Raw genomic sequence first — 9,822 nt, 5'->3', positions numbered from 1 at the left:
CAACCCTCAGAATGGGAGAAAATATTTGCAGACGAATCAATGGACAAAGGATTAATTTTCAAAAATATATAACCTGCTCATGCAGCTCAATACTAAAAAAAACAAACAACCACATCAAAACATGGGCAGAAGACCTAAATAGACATTTCTCTAAAGAAGACATACAGATGGCCAAGAAGCACATGAAAATCTGCTGAACATCACTAATTATTAGAAAAATGCAAATCAAAACTACAATGAGGTATCACCTCACACCAGTTAGAATGGGCATCATCAGAAAATCTACAATCAACAAATGCTGGAAGGGGTGCGGAGAAAAGGGAGCCCTCTTGCACTGTTGGTGGAAATGTAAATTGATACAGCCACTATGGAGAACAGTATGGAGGTTCCTTAAAGAACTAAAAATAGAACTATGATATGATCCAGCAATCCCACTACTGGGCATATACCCAGAGAAAACTATAATTCAAAAAGACACATGCACCCCAAAGTTCATTTCAGCACTATTTACAATAGCCAGGTCATGGAAGCAACCTAAATGCCCATTGACAGGTGAATGGATAAAGAAGATGTGGTACATATATACAATGGAATATTACTCAGCTGTAAAAAGGAACAAAATTGGGTCATTTGTAGAGATGTGGATGGATCTGGAGACTGTCGTACACAGTGAAGTAAGTCAGAAAGAGAAAAACAAATATCATATATTAACGCATATATGTGGAACCTAGAAAAATGGTACAGATTAACTGGTTTTCAGGGCAGAAGTAGAGACACTGAAGTAGAGAACCAATGTATGGACATCAAGGGAGGAAAGTGGCGGGGAGTGGGAGGTGGTGGTGGGATGAACTGGGAGATTGGGACTGACATGTATACATGAATATGTATAAAATGGATAACTAGTAAGAACCTGCTGTATAAATAACTAAATTAAATTAAATTCAAAAATTCAAAAAAAAATAAAAGAATGGATATATGTATAACTGAATCACTTTGCTGTACACCTGAAACTAACACAACATTGCAAATCAACTATACACACATATAAAATAAAAATTAGGGTTTCCCTGGTGGCGCAGTGGTTGAGAGTCCGCCTGCTGATGCATGAGACACGGGTTCGTGCCCCGGTCTGGGAAGATCCCACGTGCCGCAGAGCAGCTAGGCCCGTGAGCCATGGCCGCTGAACCTGCGCGTCCGGGGCCTGTGCTCCGCAACGGGAGAGGCCGCAACAGTGAGAGGCCCGCGTACCGCAAAAAAAAAAAAAAAAAAAAAATTAAATTAAAAAACAAATAAAATTTTTAAAAAAAGAAAAGAAGATGGGAAATAATCTAAAACCCCACTGGCCATGCTCTACAATTTCCAACCTTTGTCTGCCTCTCCACATATTTTATTTAGACACAAGCATAGGCTATGCCTGACCTTGTAATCATTTATTGTTTACTTAATATTACAACAAATTATAAGTCCTATATTGCCTCATAGTCCTTTCTGTTTTTTAAAAAAATTTATCTATCTATCTATCTATTTGTCTGTGCCAGCTCTTAGATGCGGCATGCAAACTCTTAGTTATGGCGGGCTGGATCTCGTCCCTGACCAGGGATCAAACCCGGGCCCCTTGCATTAGGATCGTGGAGTCTTAGCCACTGGACCACCAGGGAAGTCCCTCATAGTCATTTCTTAATTCTAATATCATTTACATTCACCTGTGTATACTCCCATATCATTTTGCTTTCATGGGACAATGCCACACATGTTGGGTGTTCTGGAAGCTTACTTTTCCTTTCTCTTTTTCCCTCCTCCTTTTCCTGTCCTTGTCAAACTGCTGACCCAGGAACTAGCCCCAAATTTAGCTTTCTTACCAACGTCATGTGAGTTCTTCCCTGCTTTCCTCCAAGCTCATAAAATATAATCATACACACACATAGTCCTCTGGCTTTGTTTTACAAAACTGGAATATTATTTTGCATCTTTTTTTCCTGCTCAGTACAGCTCTAATTCGTTGTTTGTGATGGTTTTCTAAAACTCCATGGAGTGGATGTCTCATAAATTATTGAACAATTTCTTTATTCATAGTTGTATACAACGTTTATGAATTTTTTAACTCTACAAATAACACCTTATATAAACATTTTATACATCTGGCCTTATGATATGTTGATACTCTTTTTCTGTGGAAAATATTTCCATGGGAGGGATTGCAATTTATTTTATTTTTAATAGGTATTGCCACATTGCTTTCCCCAAAAGGCTATAAATATTCACATTTCCACCAGCAAATTAGAGAGCATGCTCTTTTCTTCATGTCTGCAGCAAAATCCTTTTCCTTTTTTTTTAAGGCTCTTCCTTAAACCTGGCATTATGGATGTAAGTCATTTTGTCACTGTTAATTTAACTTGCAATTTTCACACTACTCGTGAATTTGAATGTCCTTTCGTTATATATGTCAAATATTTGGAGTTGCTTTCCTGTGAATTGCTTGTTCATACCCTTTGCCCACTTTTCTGTTGAGTTGTAGGTCTTTTTTTTGTCAATTTGTAAGAGCTCTTTGTATAGTATAATTTTATTTTGCTATCAGATTTCAAATATAATTTCTATTTACCTATATTGTATCTTCTCCTACATAAAAGTTTTAAAGTTTGGTTAGGAAGGTACTCTTAATTTTGCATGTGATCTCTTAGATTTATTTTCCCAGAGGAAATGGCTATGTTTACATTTCAGTCTTCAGTCCATCTGGAATTTAGATGTCCATGTGATTTGAGATGGGGGCACAATTTTACTTTCTTTCATACAGGTAGGCAGCTGTGATAGCACATTGTCTAGATGAACCATTTTCCCACAGAATTAAAAAATCACATTTGTTTATTTTACATTCTTGTATACACTTGAGCGCTTTTCTAGCTTAACTAATGACATTGTTTCACTGATCTATGTTTCTATCCCCAAACCATTGCCATATTTATTTGATTGGATGCCTTATAGAGTTATGTAGTTCCTTCCTTTCTTTAAAAAGCAAAGCAAAACAAACCAAAAAACGTTTCTACTTTTCTATTGGTATTTATTTTCCCCTTTAAACTTTTATATGATTTTATGTAATAAATTTAAAAAACACTGTTGGGATTTGCATCGCTTAGGGTATAGTTTCAGGTGCTGTAAGTAAGAGCCAAAGTAACTGTGACTTGAACAAGACAGGAGTTTTGGTTTTGTTTGTACTTTTCTTGCCAAAAATGCCAAATATAAGCAGTCTAGGGTCGGTGTGTCAGATTTAAGCGTAAGAGACCAAGGTTTTTTCCATCTTCCGTTTTTACCATTTGCATACTACAGGATGGTGTGCTACTCACCTACCTTCCAGTAGAAAAGGGAAAATGGGCCAGGAGAGGTCAACCCCATCCCCACCTCCTTTTAAGAATGGAAGTTGCACACACAGCAGTTCCCCGTTATCCAGAGGGGGTACGTTCCAAGACCTCCAGTGGATGCCTGAAACTGTGGATAGTATGAAACCCTAAATATACTATGCTTGTTCCTATACATACATATCTATGATAATTTAATTCATAAATTAGGCACTGTAAGAGATTAACAACAATAACTAATAATAAAATAGAATTATAACACTATACTATAATAACAGGTATGTGAATGTGGTCTCAAAGTATCTTACTGTACCAACTTAATGCCTTTTCCATTTAACTAAGCACTTACCAGGCACCGTGACCGTAACTTCTGTGGTTTGAGGTGTGACAGCAAAACTAGCACAAATTTTTCGGGACTTCCTTGGCAGTCCAGTGGTTAAGACTTCGAGCTTCCACAGCAGGGGGGCTCGGGTTCGATCCCTGGTCGGGGAACTAAGATCCTGCATGCCACAGTGCGGCCAAAAGAAAAAAAAAAAGAAATTAGCACAAATGTCTTCTTCCTTTTTCACAATTTCACGGATAGAAGATTTGTTCTTACTGTAGATCTTAGCAACCTCAGCACATGGTTTTTTTCATTCCTTATTAAGTCAAGAACTTGCCCCTTTTCACTTAAAGGGAGCACCTCATAGCTTCTCTTTGACATATCCAAATTGCCAGCATCACTATGCTTGTGCTTTGGGGCCACTATTAAGTAAAATAAGGGTCACTTGAACACGAGTACTGCGATAAGGGTGACAGTTGATCGGATCACCCAGGTGGCTACTAAGAGACTAATGGGCAAGGTACACTGGACAAAGGGATGGTTCACATCCAGGTGGGATAGCTTGAGATTTCATCACACTGCCCAGAATGATGAGAAATTTAAAACTTATGACTTGTTTATTTCTGGAATTTTCCATTTATTTTCAGACCGTGGTTGACTGTGGGTAACTGAAACCACGGAAGGTGAAACCGCAGATAAGGGAGGACTACTGCTCAACTTCTATCTGCATCTCACTGGCCTGAACTTGATCACATGACTGCACCCCATTGCAAGGGAAGCAACGGATACTGTGATACTGTGATCTGTGATAAGAAATATACATTTGGTCCTTGACCCCATCCCTGACACAAGGCTTCTAAAACCCTTGTAAATTCCCAAGTGATAAGAGTGCTAGGAGCATCTTCTGTTCTATTGAGGTGACCCTGGGTGGGCTCCTGGTGGCTCCTGACTGGGGGCTGGTCAACAGCAAGACCAAGCCATGATTAGAAGCCTGGAATTTTCAACCCCGCCCCCAATTCTCTAGAGAGAGAAGAGGGACTAGAAATGGAGTTAATAATTGCTCATGACTACGTGAGGAAGCCTTCACAAATCCCAACAGTATGGGGTTTGGGGAGCTTGCAGGTGGGTGAACGCAGCCGTTTACCAGGAGGATGATGCACCCCAACTCCATGGGGACAGAAGCCCCTGTGCTCTGGATCCTCCCAGATCTCACCCTAGGTAGCTCTTTATCTGGCCATCCTCTGTATCCTTCAGCGTATCCTTTAGTAAACTGGTAAATGTGTTTCTGAGTTCCGTGAGCTGCTCTAGCAGATAATCAAATCCAAGGGGGAGGAAGGAATGGGAACCTCTGATTTGTAGCAGGTTGCACAGAAGTTGTGGGTAACCTGGGAATCTACTACTTGCAGTGACTTCGGAAGTGGGGGTCAGTCTCTCGTGAGACTGAGTCCTTAACCTGCAGGATCTGACGCCATCTCCAGGTAAATGGTGTCAAAGTTGACTTAAACTGTAGCACACCCAGCTGGTGTCACGAGAATTGCTTAGTGTGGGAAAACTTCCTACACATTTGGTGACCAGAAGTGTCAGAAGTGCAGTGTTCCATATGAAAGTAAAGGAGAAAGAGGAGGAGAACTGTGGGTTTTTCCAGAACACTGGAAAATACAGTGTTACTACAAACAGCCCCGGGTTCTCACTAAGAAAGGAAGGAGAATGGACCCTGGAGGATGAATCCTTCTCTACCACGGGATTCTAACTGGAATTGCATTAACCATGCAGTATAGCAGTAACATAAAGTTGCAAAGATATACATTTTATGAAATTAAATTTTTCTAATTCAAAAAGCTTATGCCGTCTCATTATTCAGCATTTGTTTTACCTTCTTCGATATGACTTTACCACTTCCTTTATTTAGACCTCTACCTTTCATTTCACATTTATTCCCAGCTCTCGCTCATTTTTTGGAAATATTGTAAACAAAATAATCTTTTTTTTTCTATTTTCATTTGTGGGTCTTTATTGCTAATATAAAGAAAAACTGTTGAATTTTGTATTTTTAACATGTGTCCAATTTTTCTTTTTCATTAAAGCTGCTTTTTTTTTTTTTTTTTTTGCAGTACGTGGGCCTCTCACTGCTGTGGCCTCTCCCGTTGCGGAGCACAGGCTCCGGATGCGCAGGCCCAGCGGCCATGGCTCACGGGCCCAGCTGCTCCGCGGCATGTGGGATCCTCCCAGACCAGGGCACGAACCCGTGTCCCCTGCATCGGCAGGCGTACTCTCAACCACTGCGCCACCAGGGAAGCCCAAAGCTGCTTTTTAAAGAGAATCTTTTGGGGTTTTCTAGGTGTAAAATTACATTTTCAGTGAATATAGATGTTATTATTGCTTCTTTTCCAATGTTCTTGTGAATTATTTTATTGCCTTGTTACTGCATTTACTAGAACCTACGACATCATATTGGTTAATAACACAGATAGAAGGAATTCTATGATATTTATGATTTTAACTGAAATGATTTTGTTTCATCATTTGAAATATTTTCTGTTGGTTTTTGATAGGTCAATTTTTCAAATTACCATCAAGTGGTCACCACTTATTATTAATTTATTCATAGTTTTTATTAAGAATGACTATTAGGTTTCCTAAATGCCTTTTTAGGATTTATTGATATGAACATATTTTCCCTTAATTTATTGATGTTATGAATTATCTTGACAGATTTTGTAGTATTGAAGCACCCATGCAATGCATGTATAAATCCAAATTGGCCATAGTGTATTAATGTTTGGAAACATGAAAAATATTGAAGTATATTTGCTATATTTTATGTTTATAATTTTGTTTCTATACTCATACATAATATTGCATGAAATTTTTAAAAGATTAGTGTATTTAAAAATAATTATCTTTACCAGAATTTGGTACTAAAATCATGCCAGCTTCATAACTTTAGTCATGGGGGCCTTTCTATCTTTTCTTATGGTTTCGAGTTGAGAGTTTAAGGAAGAGTCAAACCATCTGGACATGATGTTACTAAAGGTTAGTAACAATAGCTCTTTAAACACCTCTCCAAGCCTCTGTGTCCATTCCTCTGTGGCTGTTCTCTACTTTATCTTGGGTCAGTTTTGGTAATGTATAGTACGTAGAAAGTATTTCCTCTAGATTTTCAAATTTGTTACCAAGAAGTTGTATGAGGTATTGCAAGGTTGTTGTTTTTTTAATTTCTTCTCTGTCTGTGGTTGTGTTTTTCCTTATTCCTAATCAAGCATATCTTTTGCCCATTTTTATTTCAACATTTAAAAAATGTTATCATAATTAAATTCATAAGGGTTTGATATTTTCACAAAACTAGCCTTTGGATTTAGTTATTCTTTAATTATTTAGTTATTCCAATTTTTGTTTATTATTATTATTTTCCCACTTTTATCTTTACTAATAACCTCTTCATATTTTCTTTTGGTTGATTTTATTGTGGTTTTTCTAATTTTCTATAATACAAAGTTTCATTATTAGTAATCTTTCTTTCTTAAATAAAACATTTCAGTTTCTAAATTTTCCTCTGAGTACAACTTATGCTGTCTTTCAGTGTCGATTACCTCATTGTTCCAGAATTTGTGTAAGGCTGTATTTCTTAATTTCTAGGTACTCATTTTATCATTTTTTATTATTTATTCTAACACTATTGAATAATAAGAAATATGGATTTTCAAATCTTTCTTTGTTCCATCAACTTAGAAACTAATTTTTACTATCTATATGAGGGTTATGGGTTCATAAGTTTCTTTATGTTTTCAATTTTTGTCTGTTACGTATGACTGATTTTAAAAGGGTTGTATTAAAATCTCTGATGAATGTTACCTGTTTGTGTAATTCCTCTTCTATTTCTAATAGGTCTTGCTTCATAGAGTTAGCTGCTAGTTTTGTGTGTGTGCACAGAGGTTTATGAGTTATTATAAACTTTGTAATAGCTTGTCTGGGTTATCTGAGAAGCAGACGCCAAGATAGGATTAAATATGGAAGAATTCTATTAGGGGAAAGCCTGTGAGAGAAAGTGGAAGGGAGCTGGGAAAGGCTGGAAGGGACATCAGACCATGCAAGTCTGACCCTGAGTACAGGAGAGACTGAAGGAAGCTTCTAGACTGCCCTCAAGTCTAATGAGTTATCAGCTCAGCAAGCCTGCTAGGAAATCCCCGAGCCAAAGTCGTCGGTCAGGGAGTCTTGTGTCTTCCAGTACTGGGCCTACTTCAGACCCCTTTCTCTCGGTCATGGTCCTTGCCTGCGAGCAGCTTCAGGGAAAGCTGGCCTCCCCACAAACGTGAACATGGCTTTGGAAGGCAGCAGTGGGGATTCGCGGTCAGTTAGGCTCTCTGTAGTTGGAGGTCAGCTAGGGGTATTCTAACAACACTCGGTTTTAAGAAATACATTCAACTTTTATTAACTGAGGGTTTTATTATTTTCCAAATCTATTTGACCATGGAATCTTTTTGTTTTTTCCTACCGAGCCCATGAAGCACACTCTGGGAAATGTTCTTCTAGTTGCACATCCTTAGGCATTGCACATCCTTAGGCATCCTTGGTCATGTCTAAAATATCTTACCAATGATATTTATGAAGACAGAGAAAGCACTTATATCCAAGTTCGCAGCCGATATAGAACAAAATGGAAAACAAATTCAATAGATGCACAGAAGTTCCTCTTCCTATGTACCAATGCAGTTCTAAAAGGCATTTTGCAAAGCCATTTGCTCATAAATTCACGGGGAGGGAGTCCATTTTTTTTTTTTTGCGGTACGCGGGCCTCTCACTGTTGTGGCCTCTCCCGTTGCGGAGCACAGGCTCCGGACGCGCAGGCTCAGCGGCCATGACTCACGGGCCTAGCCGCTCCGCGGCATGTGGGATCCTCCCGGACCGGGGCACAAACCCGTGTCCCCTGCATCGGCAGGCGGGCTCCCAACCACTGTGCCACCAGGGAAGCCCCACTTTCCATTTTTAAAAGTCACTTCCTCTGTTTTCCTTGTAATTGTAAGCCTCTGTTATGAACCCTTTTGATATTTTCTCAGCAATGCTTTAAAGATATTATGGGTTTAATGATGTTCTTAAGACAGCTCAATAAGAAACAGACTATTGAACTTTGTGATGTCTGAGTCTAAAATGAGTATGCAGACCACTAATGTCATTTGTTGGTGGCAGTGGGACCTGAAACAATTTGCTCTGGATGAAAGCTTTACTTACGTCTGTAGAAATTTACTGGTTAAAAACTTGTAAAGAGGGCTTCCCTGGTGGCACAGTGGTTGGGAGTCCGTCTGCCGATGCAGGGGATGCAGGTTCGTGCCCCGGTCCGGGAAGATCCCAGATGCCACGGAGTGGCTGGGCCCGTGAGCCATGGCCGCTGAGCCTGCGCGTCTGGAGCCTGTGCTCCTCAACGGGAGAGGCCACAACCGTGAGAGGCCCGCGTACTGAAAAAAAAAAAAGAAAAAAAATTGTGAAGAGAGGTGAGTCTGTATTCACTCATATAGCTAAAGGGGATAGTGATGTCATATATGGCTATCTGGTCCCTCTGGGAATCAGATCCTTTTCATACAAACAGAGGGAAAATGACAGCTGTGGATTTCAGATAACAAGCCAGTTCACCCCTAAAGCCTCTTTTAAACCACCTTTAGTCGGCCAGTCCTGGCTCATTGGTAACCTGGGTCTTATTCCCAACTTACCTTTAGCCTTTATCTGAAAGGCACCAATCTGCTACTGATAATCTGACTTTGCCACTGATAACCTGACATTGCTACATACAATTCCTGATTTCATTCCTGTGGACAAATAATAAATCCTAACCTCAACTGAGCTGGTGATATCTAGCCTGAGGTTCCAGATCCTCCTTTACTAAGAGGCAAGAGTTTCATTAATAGATAATAAACTTAACCTGGGTTCCTGGTTCTTCCAAGACCTGTATTTAGTTGTCTCGTTCTTAGGTGCCTCCTCAAATAGCCAGTGGGACTCTCCCAGGTACTTCTTACCACTTAAATAGTGGTTCAAACCTCTTAGAGATGAAAGGACATTAATCTCGAGTCTTCTATATATGACTCAATAAAAGGCCAGGGGCTTAAAGAAGTCTCAGCCCTGGCATCCCTTCTTTTACCACTCCTGGGAGCATTTGGCCCC

The sequence above is a fragment of the Lagenorhynchus albirostris genome, chromosome 16 (genome assembly GCF_949774975.1).
Source record: "Lagenorhynchus albirostris chromosome 16, mLagAlb1.1, whole genome shotgun sequence".
Classification (NCBI taxonomy): Eukaryota; Metazoa; Chordata; class Mammalia; order Artiodactyla; family Delphinidae; genus Lagenorhynchus; species Lagenorhynchus albirostris.
The sequence above is the reverse complement of the archived record's forward strand: the minus strand, read 5'-3'. Positions refer to the sequence as shown.